The following is an 18,188-nucleotide window of genomic DNA, read 5'->3' on the forward strand; positions in this document are numbered from 1 at the left end:
TTCTCAGAGTTATTATTTTTTAAATTTGTTATGTATTTATGATTGAGACAGGGTCTGGCTCTATCACCCAGGCTGCAATGCAGTGGTGAAATTGCTGCTCACTGCAGCCTCGCTTTCTAGGATTCAGGTGATCCTCTCACCTCAGTCTCCCCGGCAGCTGGGACTGACTACAGGTGCATGCCACTACCCCTGGCTACATTTTTTTAATTTGTATTTTCAGTAGAGAAGCTTCGCTATGTTGCCCAGACTGATCTGGAACTCCTGAGCTCAAGTAGTCCACCTGCCTCAGCCTTCCCAAGTGCTGGGATTGCAGGTGTGAGCCACCGTGCCCAGCAGCCCAGAATTATTTTTCTGACACACAAATCTGTTCAAGTAATTCTCTTGATTTAAAACAAAACAAAACTCTAAGTCGTTTATCTCTGCTATGGAAATATTTCAAAGGAATTAAGGTTACATAGTGGTTCTTTAACATCTGGCCCAACTTTACCTTTCTATTCTCATATAATCCCTCCCTCGTATATTCAATCCTCTCTACAGTACTTCCCTGAGTTGTTTTGTGTCACTATGATTTCTATGTGCTCATTCGTTTCACCTAAATTCTCTTAACTTCCCTTTTCTCCTGGCATACTCTCCCTCTTCTTTGTCATCTTCCTTCAGCTCTCAAATTCTATTGTCCTGTTTTTATGATCAAGAGTTGAAAGAATATTAGAAAGGTTAGTTTGCAGAGTCTCCCCTCTACCCTGTAACTATCCAACCTCATTCTAGACTAATCTAGACTAACCTCATTCTAGACTCCTGTCCTGCCGGGGTTAACTCTGTACTTGCTGGACCATCGTGCAGACAGGTATCTTGGGATGAGAGCACAGGAGGAGAGAATTCACGGTATCAGGGAGTGGACATTTACCCACCAGAAGTATTTCTGTACTTTAACCAATACAACTTTATTATTGGATAGGGGCTGAATATTGATACACCTATAAATAACGACTTACTCTAATTTCTTCTGTATTCTTCCAGTGCTGTTTTATGTAAATACAAACACCAAAGATTGTTTATTATGTGTTCTCTTCAGCACCTTGCTTTGTTTTCCTTTTGTTTTTCTTGGGGTAAAATCTGCGTAACAGAAATTTGCCGCTTGAACTATTATTAATAGAACCATTATTAATAGTACCATTCAGTAGCATGACATACATAATGCTGTGCAACCATCACCACTGCTTTCAGAATATTTATCACCTCAAACAGAAACTCTGGACCCGTTCAGCAATAACTCCCCATTTTCCCCTCCCTCCGGTACGTGGCCACCTCAAATGCACTTTCTATTGCTATAAATTTGCTTATTTGAGATACTTCGTATCAGTGAAATCATGCAGTCCTTGTCATTTCGTGTCTGGCTTGGTGTCAAGGTTCATCCAAGTTGTAGCATGTATCAGAACCTCATTTTTATAGCTGAGTGATATTCCATTGTATGTATATGTAATGTGTATGTGTAACATGTATGTGTATTCATTCATCTGCTGAGGGACACTTGCATTGCTTCCACTTTTTGGCTATTGTGCAGCTAATTAATGCATTTTTCATTTTAAACAATTAATATAAAAAGATATTTCTGGGCAATACACAGTTTCAAGTAGAAAGTTATCATTAATTTTAGACATATTTGATGACTTTCTAAAATTTTGAAATAGGATAAAAATTCTTAATGCTCAAACCTAACATATATATTTTGCCCCTGAATATATTCAAAGGGGTTGGATATCTTTTCTCCAAATACTTTAAAGCTGCACCCAAGAGATTCTAATACAGGTGAAATGGAAAGTTCATCAGATGAGGTGCTAAGAAACCACGTATTTTCATAATTGTTTCCACAACACTAAAAATGTGTCTAGCCACTTAGTTCATAATTATACAAATGTGTAATTTATATGATTATAATATACAAATCATACAAATATTTATTTAATATTTTGTCATCTAGATTTATTACCAAATAGACTAAAATTCTGTGCCTAGAAACAAATCTGTTTATTAAACAGCATTATAGTAACGGAACTCTTGAAACAGAAGTAAGTGATGATGCCAGACTGAGAGAAAAGTAAGCTCAATCCTGAACATCTGAGTCCTTCAAATTCCAGTCTCAGAACTGTTTAGGCATGTTTGGGACACCCAGCTTAGAATACCTCCAATTTTAAGCGTGTTAGTTTGTTTCATGATGAAACCTAGTACAGTAATTTAACTCATTCTGCAGCAACATAGTAAACAGGTTGAAAAGAAGTAGGGATTGTGACTGAGTGTGAGCTCTCCCTCAACTTTGCCTGAAAGTGACAGATAAAAAAATAAATACACAAATAGTTAATTTGAGAAACACAAAACGAAAACATAGTTGAACTTCTATTATCAGTTGATAATTATCCTTTGGAATGGAGAATTCGGAAATTTTCCAACTTGCAGTCAACTCAAATTACAGTGAAAATTGCAAACTTCCATCAAAGTGTCTAATACAATCATAAGGCCTAATTTTGATGAGCACACTGTGTGTTGAGGTATTAATTGATGTTTAGGACAAAATTTATTGTAGTCCTCCCACTCAAAATTTGTACTGGATGTCAGGACTAATGGTGCCACATATGCACCGAGAGAGTATGAAGGTTTATTTACTCATGTAATGAGGGTTAGGAGGGAGGTAGGAGGCGCAAGCTCTCAAGCAGATCTGAAAATGGCTTGAAAGTGAGGAAAGAGACTAGCATGACTTTCATTATAATTAGGGTGTGGGGCTTAGGGGAGGATTCTCACGTCTGGACTGGGGCTTGGGTATTTTGAATGTCCTGCCACACCAAATAAGGGAGCATAAGGGCTTTTATATCAGCTAGCGCAGATATGGGGCAGAAGAGTGGGGCTTGAAAGCTTTCAGCTGTTAAACATGAAAACGATGGAGTCCTAGTTTTTATTACACTTTATCCCTGATGCTTGACTGATGGCTGAAATACATCATGTTTCATTTAATTAAATTTTAGCTTCAGTGTACCATAACAGTGCTCTCTCAGGCCTGTCACCTGAAACTGGTAAGGGCAGCAAAAGTTCACTGAACACCTTGTTTGAGAGCCCAGCATTGTGTATTTTGAGAAGTAAAATGAGTGCCTTGGTCATTATGAACAATATCTGGAGTTCTGAAGGGTATAAAGGAAGACTTTGTATTGTGGTTTTAGTATGCACTAAGACATGTGTAACTTTAACGTATTTTGAGTATCTATGTGGCAAGAGATTCCCATAGTTATTTCCCTCAAAGGAGCAAATCTTGGATAACTAGTTGTTGTTGCTACCGTTGGCAGAACCAGAGGGCTGGACCATTGGCAATAGCCTGTAAAAGTGCATAGATGGAGCCAATTGTAGCCCAAATTGACTGCCTGAAGTTCAGCTAAATATACTGGCCCTTGGATCCCACTCTTTATCAAGGATGGCTGGATTAAGGGATGAAAAGCAGCAGCTCCTCAGTAAGACACATCATGTATAGTTTTCATACTCTACGTAAAGTGTAGAAACCCCCATTGCTGTTCATTCATTAAATCCCAAGGGATTCCCAGGTAGTTAAGGGATTTGAAGGTTTGAGAAGAGGTTGCTAAAGCCTCTATGGTGAAGGAATTTTCTGGGGAGGGGAGAGGGATCATCAATGGGAGTGCCAATTGTATTGCAATTTGACCAGATTCTAGAGTTCTTTGTTTTAGAGGACACAATTCCAGAGGGAACAATTTGCAACAGCATAAATAGGCATCAGTAAAATTTATAATGAGAATGTAAACATTGAAATATATGAAAAATGTAAACATAGAAATATGTTGCCTCCAGATCCTGAAAAGTTCTAAAAGTTGAACTTCTTTTAACATTGTGGGTTCTGAGAGAGTCGATTGCTATTTCTTACAGATACAGAAGTCCTCAGCTTACCCAATAATTTTCATGAATTTAACTGGTGTGCAGGGCCTTGTGCTATGTGCAGAGAAATGCCTCTCTTCTTTTCGGGAGCATTCGCATGTCTTCAGTGAGTGTGTCAAATGAATCTCCCCAGAGGAGGGTATGATCAGTACAGTGCTGTGTCTGTGTTGCTGGAGAAAGTTGGATGTGGCTAAAGCCTAGGCTGCAAAGACTGTGTGCAACGATAGAGCTGAGCAAGTGCCCTCTGAGTAGCTTGGAAAAGATATATTGTGTCCTTTTGAAGGTGAGGGCCACGTGTGGCTGTTGAAAAAGGCACTGAACAGAGGAACACATTAGTGATACCTCTGACTGCAAAGTGCTTACCACTTGCTGATTGGATGGAATCTACTGACTCTATATTGGGCTTAGGGGCCTTCACGGGTGGAACCATGGCATTAAGGTTGTGGTAATCCACCATAAAGCACCATTAATTCTTTCTAGGTTTAAGAACAGTCCAAACTGGGCTGTTACTGGAGAAAGAGTAGGGATAAACACCTCCCAACATTGGACTTTATAATAGGTTTCACTCCTTGAAGACTGTGCTTTAATTTATATCAGTTTGCATTAACTATTTTCGCTGGACAGTAGGGAGGGAGGTCTGTAGAGCCCCAACTTACCAAGCCTAATATACATGACAAGGATCGCATCTAATTATAACTTATTATGCATGGGGTCAGTGTCCATGTCCACAGAGCATGTTTTAGAGTAATGGGTTCTATGATTATGAAGAATTTAGGCAATGTATTTTTTGCAGTGGTTAAGGTGAGGCATTTCTCTTTCATGTTCAATAATTCTCTTCAGATTTTAGGTATATCTTAGTTAAATTTAATGGGATCCTTGACTATAACCGTAACCTGAATTCAGCATTAATTTGTGTCATAAAATTTTGCCAATTGTTCCATCTCAGTAGATGCTAATTTAATTTAGAACCTACACTGTATAGGGGAAAAACAAATATTTTATGTTTTTGTTATATAAATTATTTGAATAAATTTTTCATTTCTCATTGAGTCAAATTATGACCACTGTTTTGGGCTTTTGTTTCCTCCTTTGTATCTAGGATTAATATATGTGTGTATGTGGTTATAGGATATAATTTGTTGGGAGAGAGTTATATTTACCCCGCTCATATTTTTAAGTTTCTTCCTGTAGAGAGTCTCAAATTATTATTTTTAAGGTTAGGGCTTCACCCATGAAAATTGTTGCTTTATTGGATTCAAGGATGCCAATTGATTGAAATTAATTCCTTGGATGTGCCACAGAAGGTGGGGACATAGGGATGGAAGTATGAATGTTTATTCCTATAACACTGAGGATCAGGTTCTATAGAAACAGGAAAAAAAAAGTGTAATTCCTACTCTCACACACTCAACATTTTATGTTTTAAAAATTAGTTTGCATTTCTTTGTGCGTCCAGTGAACCAGCTCCCTGGGAGCTGGCTCTGTCTCTCAAATTCACTGGTAACTTTGACCTTCAGTAACTCAGCACAGCTGCTGCTCTGTACCGAGGATGACCACATGGCCACCCAGGAATCAATGGCTTCTCCTTTCTCTAATCAAAAGCTATCCTTTCTCATCCCAAGCCACATGTTTCAGTGAGTCAGAGCCATTCCAGCAAATCTCACTTCACTGACACCAATTCTGAAGGAAAAAACAAACTGCGTTTTCCTACTCTCTTACACAGTCACTCAACACTTATGACACCATATGTGTGGGGTTTTCCCTGCTACACCAAGCAATTCTGCAGTGGATACAAACTGGGTGTCCTAGAATTCATTCAATTCTGACATATCTATCTGGAGTTAAGGTCAGATCCCACAGGTTAAGAGCTCAGTCCTACAAGGCTGCCCCCCGACTGCAGATGCCCATAGCAGGTAATATTAATAGGTTGTCACCTACACTTCTGATTGACCTGCTATAAATCCAGGGTTTTCAGGACCCTCTCCTCAGGTTCAATTAATTTGGTAGAGCAGTTCACAGAGCTTAGGGAAACACATTTCCTGGCTTATTATAAAGGATATTACAAAGGATACAGATGAAGAGGTGCATAGAGCAAGGTGTGGGGGAAGAAGCGTGCAGCTTCCATGTCCTCTCCAGGTGCACCACGCTCCAGGCACCCCAATGTATTCAACAACCCAGAAGCCCCCCGAACCCCTGTCCTTTAAGTTTTCTGTGGAGACTGCATCACGTAGGCATGATGAAGTAAATCACTGGCCATTGGTGACTGACTCAACCTTCGGCCCTACTCCCCTCCCTAGAGGTTGAGGCGGTGGAGCTGAAAGTTCCAACCTTTTATTACAGGTTGGTTCCTCTGGCAACCAGCTCCCATTCAGAGGCTATCCAGAAGCCCACCAGGAGTCATCTCACTAGAACAAAAGAGACTCCTGTCACCTAGGAAATGTTAAGGGATTTAGGAGCCCTGTGCCAGACTCTCCTATCACTCATTAAATTACAACGGTCTTAGGAGCTTTGTGCCAGAAACCAGGGGTCAAAGAACAAATATTAGAATAAAAGAGTCTCCTAGCACCACCACATAAAAGGTGTAAAGAGCTCTATTTGAGGAACTGGGAGCATATATATATATATATATATATACACACACACACACACACACACATATACCTGGACTTAAAGTCAGATCCAACAGGTCTGACTTTTTATATATATATATATTTTTAATATAATATATATCTATATATTTTATGTATTTAATGTATTATAATATTTTGTATATATTTATAATATATTTAATATATTATATAAAATATATACACATATACATATGTATGTATGTATATTTATGTATCTTATTATATCACAATATAAGAGGTTATTTTGGGGCAGTAGTGGCATAGGTAGCAGCAGCAGCAAAAACATTTTGTAGTGTCCTAGCGAGCCCACTGCTTTTAGAATTGTGGCACTCTGCATAGCTCATTGTGAGTGCTCCAGGTATGCCCATATATTACATGTTGTATCAGTGATTCCCTAAGCACTCCCTAGAACGGTGGCCAGTGCCAGGTTGAGACAAACAACAATGGTGGCAGGGCAGGAGTTATTCCTCTGAGCCTAGTATCAGCCATGGAAAATGCTGGGCTCCAGACACATGAGTTAATCTCAGACACATGGTCTAGGCTAAGACACATGACCCAGGATCCTTTGAGGAGCACCCCAATCCCATATTCCCATATGCCAATCATCAGCTTCTAATTTAGGTTGGTTACTTTTTTTTTTTTTTTTTTTTGAGATGGAGTCTTGCTCTGTGGCCCAGGCTGGAGTACAGTGGCACAATCTCGGCTCACAGCAAGCTCCGCCTCCCAGGTTCACGCCACTCTCCTGCCTCAGCCTCCCGAGTAGCTGGGACTACAGGTGCCCGCCACCACACCCGGCTAGTTTTTGTATTTTTAGTAGAGATGGGGTTTCACCGTGTTAGCCAGGATGGTCTCGAACTCCTGACCTCATAATCCGCCCACCTCAGGCTCCCAAAGTGCTGGGATTACAGGCAGCCACTGCGCCCGCGCCCGGCAGATTGGTTACATTTTTAACTGAAGCTTACACAAAGCAGCACAGTTGAAAGCACAAGCTTGCCAGAAGGGGGCACAGGCAGAGCAAGAGCCCTCAGTCATGGTGGTCATTGCCTGGACTTCTGCTCACTGTGCCCATCCCTGACGTCATCTTGCAGAGGTGAGATGGACTCTCATGCAAAATATAGTTGAGATGACAAAACTGATGATTCATGCTCAAGGAAGAGCAGAAAGGATAAATGTCTTTTCTCTAAATAGATCTTGCATAATGGGTTTCCAACTTTTAAGACCCTGTTTTAATTTACATTAGGCAGTATTAACTATTTTAACTAGAGAGTAGAGACCGAAGCCCCCACACACCAGTATGAAAAGGTTTACTACGCACACAATCAGGCTTTCTGAGAAAAAGCAGGACAGGCTCTAAAAATAGCAAGATAATTCATTGTTTTCTATTGTGATGGGGGGTGAGGATGGGTGAGGGCTCTCCAGCATGCTCTGAGTTTTGCATGATTTGAGCTTCCCACCAGTGCTGAAACAAGGGGCACCCCAGCATTCTTATCAGTTTTCCCCCATGTAGGGCAGGACAAGAGAAAGTGGTGGAACTTTAAAGCTGTCAGTAGTCAAACATCAAAAATGGAGTCTGACTCTGTTACAAAGTATTTACTAATCTCTCAACTCTTTGCAATAAATTAAGACATCTGCATGCCTGGGAGATCTCATTCAGTCAGGGTCCAATTTTATCCTTCACTTTCAGTTCTAGCTCATAATTGCTCTCAGCTAACCACACATTTTCTCCTTAAATTTCCATTTGTTCAATATCAGTGCACTTAGAATAAACATACGTATATAAATGACATCATTCAGAGGAAAAAAACTGAATCATTTGCTTCTAAATAGGCACCTTAAAGTTAGTCTGTCCCAAACAAAACTCTTGCTGTTTCCCCAATCCCCTCTCTGTTCCAGCCTTCCCCATTTCAGTAAATAGAACTAATATGTATCCATTCATTTAGTCAAGGCAACAATCTTGGTACTAAATTTCACTGCTTTCCTTTCTCTGATGTACCATGTCCAATCCAACAGCTAACCCTATATTTTCTTCGTCCAAGATTTATCTAATCCAATCCATTTAAGGGTCTTTATATCCACTGTCACCCACCTTAGTTCAGGCTTAAACTATTGCGTTACCTGTCTAACTGGTTTTCCCGCTTCTGTTCATCACCCTGCAATCCAGTCTACATAATGAAGGTAGGGTAATCTTTCAAAGATATGAATCAGATTATTGGGCAAAATCTATTCTATCGCTTCCCATAGAATAACATCCAAACTCTTTATCAGGCCTTGCAAGGTCCTCTGTGATTTGTCCTCTGCCTTCTCTCTCCCTCACTTCATCCTCACTCTCATGTTTTCAGTTTTGTTTTCCTATCTAAAAAAAGACTTATTGTAGTTCATGGAATCTGAAGTCCACACATCAAAGGGAGCTAGAAAAAATTTAATGTACTTAAAAAATTTTAGAAAAACTGTGTGTGTGAGTGTGTGTGTGGGTGTGTGAAGGGGGTAGGATGGATACACAAAGTTCTACTCTCATGGGATCTCTGAAGGAGAAGGGATTGGAGAAAAAACAAAGTCTACTTTCCCTAGAGAATAATAAATTCATCTCTTAAATGCATTTTTTTTCTATAGCCTCTGGAGGTCATCAAAAAGAGCTTCTAAGCTCTTTTTCCAAGGGTCAGGATATGGTAATGTACACCCCTGCAGAGATTTTCTCTTTTAAGCAAGTGGCAGTGAGAAAAAACAAAACAAAATGAAACATTTTGCAAAAACTCTCTTCAAGAAAACACCACTAATATGGTATAGGTACCTGTGATGGTTAATACTGAGTGTCAACTTGATTGGATTGAAGGATGCAAAGTATTAATCCTGGGTGTGTCTGTGAGGGTGTGGCCAAAGGAGTTGAACTTTTGAGTCAGTGGGCTGGGAAGGCAGACCCAACCATAATCTGGATGGGCACTATTTAATCAGCTGCCAGTGAATATAAAGCAGGCAGAAAAACATGAAAAGGTTAGACTGGCCTAGCCTCCCAGCCTACATATTTCTCCCAAGCTGGATGCTTCCTACCCTTGACCATCAGACTCCAAGTTCATCAGTTTTAGAACTTGAACTGGCTCTCCTTGCTCTTTAGCCTACAGATGGCCTATTGTGGGATCTTGTGATTGTGTGAGTTAATACTTAATAAACTTCCCTTTATATCTATATAAATATATATACATATACATATGTTTTTTTCCATTAATTCTGTCCCTCTAGAGAACCCTAACTAATACAGTACAGGAACTCACAGATTTTGTGGATTTGGTTCTATAATACTTCAGTAATGCTAACATCTCAATAAAGTAAGTCATACCATTTTTTTTGTTTCCCAGTGTATATAAGAGTTATGTTTACATTATACTGTGGTCTATAGACGTGGTGTAAAGCATTATGTCTAAAAATGTACATACCTTAATTAAAAATACTTTATTGCTGAAAAATGCGAAGGATCATCTACATCTTTAGTGAGCTGTAATCTTTTTGCCTGTGGAGGGTCCTGCCTTGATGCTGATGGCTGCTGACTGATCAGGGTGGTGGTGGCTGAAAGTTGAGGTGGCTGTGACAATGTCTTAAAATAAGACAGTAGTGAAATTTGCTGCATCAATAATTGAAACTTCCTTTTGTGGAAGATTTCCCTGTAGCATGTGATGCTGTTTGATAGCATTTTTACCCAAAGGGGAACTTCTTTCATAATTGGAGTCAGTTCTCTCAAACTGTGCAGCTGTTTATCAACTAAGTTTATGGAATGTTCCAAATCCATTGGTGTCATCACAACAATTTTCACAGCATCTTCATCAGGTGTAGATTTCATCTCAAGATAATCCTCAGAGGTCATCTTGTCTTGAATAAATTCTCCTCTACCTGCCAAGATCTCTGATTATATGCTGAATATTTTTGTTACTATACTCTCCACATTGTATTACACATATTTGTTAAATATTTTTGTGATCTAAGAAGATGCTAAGTTCATTGAAGGCAATGCCATGAATTAGTACTTAAATTCCTAGTATTTAGAGTTCCAGGAATTCCTCAAGAATATCTTTACTGAGTGAATAAATGAATTATTTTATACAGTGTACTACATAGTTTGGGTACACCAAAATGCAGAAGCTAAAATGAGATTGTAGGTACAAGAGATTTACTAAGAGGGGAGTTCCCTCTTAAAAGTGGAATTACAAGTTCCACTTTTAATTGGAATCAACTTCTTCCAATATGTAAAGAAATGCAATATCTGTGAGGTACAATAAAGTGAAGCACTATAAAACAAGGTATGCTTTTATTTAATATTTTCATATCAGAGGATTGATGACAAAGACAAACCTGTTAATTCTTTAGCAAAATATTGATTAAAAAAGAAACAAAAACTGTTGCATCTTTCTGTTAGAGAGTCAGTGGCTCTGAGTTCAAGGCCTTTGGAGATGGAGACTGTGCTCAGTGAGGCTGCATGGTAAAAATTGCCTTGAGGGTCTTTGGCTTTTTTAGCACAGGCCCTCAGTAACCACTCACCTGAGGAGCTTACCCTGGCAAAATTGGTTGGCTTATTGGATAAACACGCACTGGATGACATCCTGGTCAGCTATCATGGTCACTCACAGGGTCCAGGAGAGCTGCCTTTCATCTAGGAGCTGGCTGAATGACTGCTGTTCTGGTTGGATTTCTGTCTGCATGTTCTAGTAAGCATTGGTAGAAAGCATCTGAGTGCCTGATACCAGCAGGGACAAGCAGGTGTCTTGCCTCAGTAGGTTCTTTGCTGTGTTGGTTCTGTTCTACTGCATCAGCTGTATGTTCTGTCCAGGGTCACTCTGGGTCTGCTGGGTTCACTCCTGTGGCTGGATCTAGACAGTGTGAACTGCTGAACTTATCCAACCTGCAGCTTCCCAAGTGTGTTGTCTGGCCCTCCAGAGGCTGCACTGTGAAGATCTGCCTGAGCCAGATGGTGGTCATGGAGATGGTAGTCTTGCTCGTCTTGCTGCTGCCTGTGGGCCTGGACAGGCGTGGGCTACTGAACCAGGATGAAATAGTACTGGATGGACTATGCAGGAGGCCCAGATTGGTGCAGCTGCTCCTCATCTATGGCAGTCTTGATCATTTCTTGGAAAGTATCAATGAAAAAGTTATACTGACCACATTTTGTAATTGTCATGATGGTATCATTCAACTGTAGAATTTGGCACTTGTTTTCCTCTGAGAAATTCTGGGATATATGCCGGGCACAATAAAAACACATTGAAAAACAGCATGGAACAAAGATTTACCCTTCAAGCTGGTAGAAGTCATGCTTTATGGGTGCAAGATTCCTGATGCGAGAACTGCAATTATTGCAGGTGTGTATACCATAGCTTAGCTGGAGTGCAGAGGTAGGCACATTCGGATGTGATGTAGGAATATTCCAAAGGGCAACTTTGGCTCAAAAACTTTTCGTTGGTTCAACAGAAACTTTCTTGGAACTGTGCACACACCAAGGCTCTTCCTACCCAACCCTCCCTTTTCTTTCTTCTGCAATAGGCCTCAAAACCACATTGTAATCTGAAGCCTTTTCCCACCACCTGTTATTTTCTCCCCCCTTAATAAATCTCTTGCACCTCCAATCTCATTTTAGCTTCTGCATTTTGGTGTACCCAAACTATGCAGTACACTGTATAAAATAATTCATTTATTCACTCAGTAAAGATATTCTTGAGGAATTCCTGGAACTCTAAATACTAGGAATTTAAGTACTAAGACATGTCACTGCCTTCAGTGAACTTAGCATCTTCTTAGATCACAAAAATATTTAACAAATATGTGTAATACAATGTGGCGAGTATAGTAACAAAAATATTCAGCATATAATCAAAGGTCTTGGCAGGTAGAGGAGAATTTATTCAAGACAAGATGACCTCTGAGCAAAGTCTTCATGAATGTGTTTCTGGAGTATAAAGAATGAAGAAATATGCCTGGCATGGTGGCTTACACCTGTAATCCCAGTACTTTGAGAGGCTGAGGCCAAAAGATTGCTGGAGGGTAGAAGATTGAGACTAGCCTAGGAAACTCAGCAAGACTCTCATCTCTATAAAAAGATTTAAAAATGTAAAAAAAAAATAAAAAAAGGAATGAAGAAATTAAAAACAGATACATGGCTATAGAGCAAGCCATAGGGTAACAACCTTGTGAGCTTAAATTGCCCTTTGTAATTTGTAAGGGTGCATCAGTTTGTTAGGGCTGCTGTAACACAGTGCCACCATCTGGATGTCAAAACAACATACATAAGGAGTAAGGAAAGGATCCAGTTTCAGCTTTCTACTTATGGCTAGCCAATTTTCCCAGCACCATTTATTAAATAGGGAATCCTTTCCCCATTTCTTGTTTCTCTCAGGTTTGTCAAAGATCAGATGGCTGTAGATGTGTGGTATTATTTCTGAGGACTCTGTTCTGTTCCATTGGTCTATATCTCTGTTTTGGTACCAGTACCATGCTGTTTTGGTTACTGTAGCCTTGTAGTATAGTTTGAAGTCAGGTAGCGTGATGCCTCCAGCTTTGTTCTTTTGACTTAGGATTGTCTTGGAGATGCGGGCTCTTTTTTGGTTCCATATGAACTTTAAAGCAGTTTTTTCCAATTCTGTGAAGAAACTCATTGGTAGCTTGATGGGGATGGCATTGAATCTATACATTACCTTGGGCAGTATGGCCATTTTCACGATATTGATTCTTCCTATCCATGAGCATGGTATGTTCTTCCATTTGTTTGTGTCCTCTTTTATTTCACTGAGCAGTGGTTTGTAGTTCTCCTTGAAGAGGTCCTTTACATCCCTTGTAAGTTGGATTCCTAGGTATTTTATTCTCTTTGAAGCAATTGTGAATGGAAGTTCATTCCTGATTTGGCTCTCTGTTTGTCTGTTACTGGTGTATAAGAATGCTTGTGATTTTTGCACATTAATTTTGTCTCCTGAGACTTTGCTGCAGTTGCTTATCAGCTTAAGGAGATTTTGGGCTGAGACAATGGGGTTTTCTAAATATACAATCATGTCATCTGCAAACAGGGACAATTTGACTTCTTCTTTTCCTAACTGAATACCCTTGATTTCTTTCTCTTGCCTAATTGCCCTAGCCAGAACTTCCAACACTATGTTGAATAGGAGTGGTGAGAGAGGGCATCCCTGTCTTGTGCCAGTTTTCAAAGGGAATTTTTCCAGTTTTTGCCCATTCAGTATGATATTGGCTGTGGGTTTGTCATAAATAGCTCTTATTATTTTGAGGTACGTAATTCAAGATGGATTAGAGACTTAAATGTTAGACCTAATACCATAAAAATCCTAGAGGAAAACCTAGCTAGTACCATTCAGGACATAGGCATGGGCAAAGACTTCATGTCTAAAACACCAAAAGCAACGGCAGCAAAAGCCAAAATTGACAAATGGGATCTCATTAAACTAAAGAGCTTCTGCACAGCAAAAGAAACTACCATCAGAGTGAACAGGCAACCTACAGAATGGGAGAAAATTTTTGCAATCTACTCATCTGACAAAGGGCTAATATCCAGAACCTACAAAGAACTCAAACAAATTTACAAGAAAAAAACAAACCACCCCATCAAAAAGTGGGCAAAGGATATGAACAGACATTTCTCAAAAGAAGACATTCATACAGCCAGCAGACACGTGAACAAATGCTCATCATCACTGGCCATCAGAGAAATGCAAATCAAAACCACAATGAGATACCATCTCACACCAGTTAGAATGGCGATCATTAAAAAGTCAGGAAACAACAGGTGCTGGAGAGGATGTGGAGAAATAGGAACACTTTTACACTGTTGGTGGGATTGTAAACTAGTTCAACCATTATGGAAAACAGTATGGCGATTCCTCAAGGATCTAGAACTAGATGTACCATATGACCCAGCCATCCCATTACTGGGTATATACCCAAAGGATTATAAATTATGCTGCTATAAAGACACATGCACACGTATGTTTATTGCAGCACTATTCACAATAGCAAAGACTTGGAATCAACCCAAATGTCCATCAGTGACAGATTGGATTAAGAAAATGTGGCACATATACACCATGGAATACTATGCAGCCATAAAAAAGGATGAGTTTGTGTCCTTTGTAGAGACATGGATGCAGCTGGAAACCATCATTCTTAGCAAACTATCACAAGAACAGAAAACCAAACACCGCATGTTCTCACTCATAGGTGGGAACTGAACAATGAGATCACTTGGACTCAGAAAGGGGAACATCACACACCGGGGCCTATCATGGGGAGGGGGGCGGGGGGAGGGATTGCACTGGGAGTTATACCTGATGTAAATGATGAGTTGATGGGTGCAGCACACCAACATGGCACAAGTATGCATATGTAACAAACCTGCAAGTTATGCACATGTACCCTACAACTTAAAGTATAATAATAATAATATAAAAAAAAATACATGTTTATCTCTGAGTTCTGAAGGCTGGAAGTCCAAAATCAAGGTATCAGCAGGGCTTGTTCCTTCTGAGGGCTGTGAGGGAGAATCTGTTCCATGCCTCTCACCTAGATTCTGGTGGTTTTCTGGCAATTTTTGTTGCTCCTTGGCTTGTAGGAACATCACCCTAATTTCCTCTTTCACGTTCATATTTTGTTCTACCTATATTCATGTCCCTATCCAAATTTTCCCTCTTTATAAGGACACTGGTCATATTAAAGAACTTGATTACCCCTGTAAACATCCTGCCTCAAAATACAGTCACATTCTGAAGTACTTTGGGGTTAGGACTTCAGTGTATTAATTTTGGAGGGATATAATTCAAACTGTAAGAGAGAGAGAGGATAAAGCAGAGAAATATAATGCTTAGCCTTTCATTTTAGTGAAATCATTGTAGAGTCTTAGTTGAAAACATATTCAAGGGGATGATTCTCAACCATGGTTGCACATTATAATTATCTTGGAAGCTTTGAAAATATACCGATGGCCAGGTCCTGCTCATAGATATCCTCTGCTAATTGTCCTAGGATAGAGATTTTGGCAGTATTGTTTTATAAAAGCTCAAGTGATTGTAATATGCAGCTGCATTTATGATGACTGTTTTAAGGTGCTAAGGCTTGAGGCAGGAAGGGCAATTTGGATATTGTTTCATTATCTAAGAAAAGAGAGAATGAGGCTATGAAACTTGGCCATCAGCAGTAGGAAAGAAGAAGAGGAGATAGATGATTTCTAGAAACAGAAAGTAAATCAGTAGGACCTGATGACTGATTGAATGGTGGAGGGGAGTAGGGAAAAGTCAAAGATGGCTCATATGTTCTCATTTGGTACATGGTGGTGTCATCAACAGATGTTAAAGATAAAAGGAATGTGTTCTCTTGCGGGAGAGCATAGTAATTTCTTTTGGGGGAGAGCTTAGTAACTGAACGAATTTAGTTTTTTTTAAAATTAGACATTTAAAAAATTAGAGAATAATGCATATGCACACATGCATCTGCATGTAAAATAATACTTGTTAGAAATAATACAGAGAGACTCCCTGGAACCTTACCTAGTTTCTTGAAAGGCAACGTCTTTCAAACATACATAATACAATATCACAACCAAAATGTTGATATCAATCCAGTCAAGTTACAAAACAGTTCCATCACCACAAGGATATATGGAATTTGAAGTGCCTGTAGATAGTACTCAAGCAAGACTTGTTATGGTGGCATTCTCTAAGACATGTTCTTCACCTAGTTTTGATCACTCTAAGGTACCAGAAATCTTCAGCAACTAAGTAAGACCCACCTGTATCAGGGGGCTCAATATAATAATACATGGATATCGAGGATTTTTTTTTAAACTTAGGGTTTTATGCAATACATGTCTAGTAGGGAGTTGGAAATATACATAGGTAGCTATTTCACCTGCAAAACAGGCTCTACTTGGGAAAATAATTTACACACACACACACACACACACACACACTCATGCATTTGCATAACCACAGATGGCAGCACATATACACCACAAGCTTGTACATGCATAGATGAAAATTTTATTAGAAGAGATAAAATTTTGTGAGTGGCCATTAGACGAACCCCTCACATTTAAAGAGAGTGATGATTCTGTTTTTTAAAGGGTGTGCTTTTAGTGTAACGATAGCCAAGAAAAAAAGAGAGAGAGAGAGAGAGAGATTGAAAACAGCTGGAACATATGTCTATTTTCACCTCCTCCATCTGGAACTTTGTTTTTGGATATCACAGACATTTTCCAAACAAACCTCTGTTGGACAAAATGATAAATGTAGAGGAGACATGCATTACATGTATGATTCTCTTTTTGTTTGAAGAGCTTTATAGAATCTGAACCGCTGGTGTGTTTTCCAAACATAAAAATAAACCTTTGAACAGCACAAATGTGACACTATATACATATATATAGTTAACTATATATATATAGTTAACCTCAATATTGGCTCTTTAATCCATAAGTTCTGTTTACCTGGGTGGTAAAAATGAAGTCTTTTATTATATGTTGATATTTGAATAGAGCAATCAGAGAACTAAAGTAATGTGCTAGTCAGTCTTTCAAGTTTCTATCAGCACTCTACTCTCAGAGTCACACTTTTCTCTAAATTTCTCCTGTATCATGTCATACCCCCATTACTATAACTTTCTCACCCTTCCCCTCATGGCAGTATGATTTTACAGCAATACATCCTATATGAAAGTTATAGGTTAAACATTTAAAACTTCTTGGATAACATCACTCCCATTGTGTACAGATCAAATTCCAAAATCCTTGACCTTTATTATATAGGCCCTACTTCAGCTGACACCAGAGGTTAAGAGCCCAGGTTTTAAAAGTCAGACAGTCTTCAGTTCCAATCCCAGTTCTTCCAAATGTAAGTACAGTCTACAAGGATTCATGATTCTAGCTCAACCGATTACTTTTGAGGGCCTGAAATTACATAATGGCAGAGAAAACAGATGAACAATGGAAAAAGAATGGGGTTTAAAAAACAGGCAAACCTTGGTGCCCAGTTGATTAGAAGAGAGAAAATGGTAGGAAGCATGATACCTACCTTAGCCTACTGGGTGGATTACCGAAGAGGGAGAATCCAGGAAAGGGAGAGGTTTGTCAGAATGAGGAGGAATTCATTATTTTGAATTTGGTGTATGACATTTAGGTGAATATATTCATTTCCCAGTAGTTGGGAGCCAAAGAATGACAGCAGAGGCACCAATAAAAACTTAGGAGGCAGCAGAATATTATCATTGCCATGCTCATCCAACACTGAATATAAATTCATTCCACTGCAAGAATTACAACCTGGGGGTACAGCATATTTTAAACTCCCAATTTTACTGGATAATACAGCAATAAAATTAAAGTATATTCCATAAAAGTGACAGAAAATAGTCTTAAATGAAAGTTCAAATAAAAATCTTGGTACAATTTACCTCGAACTTTTGGCTCAATACAAGACAATTCAGAAATTATGGCTACTTGACTATCTCAGCAGCTGTTTTCTCAAAGACTAAAGATATAGACTTGGGATGCATGGTTAAGTGATATTTATTAGACTAGGAGAAGCATGGGGGCTGGGAGAGGTCATGGTTACTCTTCTGCTGTATGTTTATGGGAGTTCTTTTGTTTTGTAACAAAGCACA

This window comes from Macaca mulatta, chromosome 8 (assembly GCF_049350105.2).
Source record: "Macaca mulatta isolate MMU2019108-1 chromosome 8, T2T-MMU8v2.0, whole genome shotgun sequence".
NCBI lineage: Eukaryota > Metazoa > Chordata > Mammalia > Primates > Cercopithecidae > Macaca > Macaca mulatta.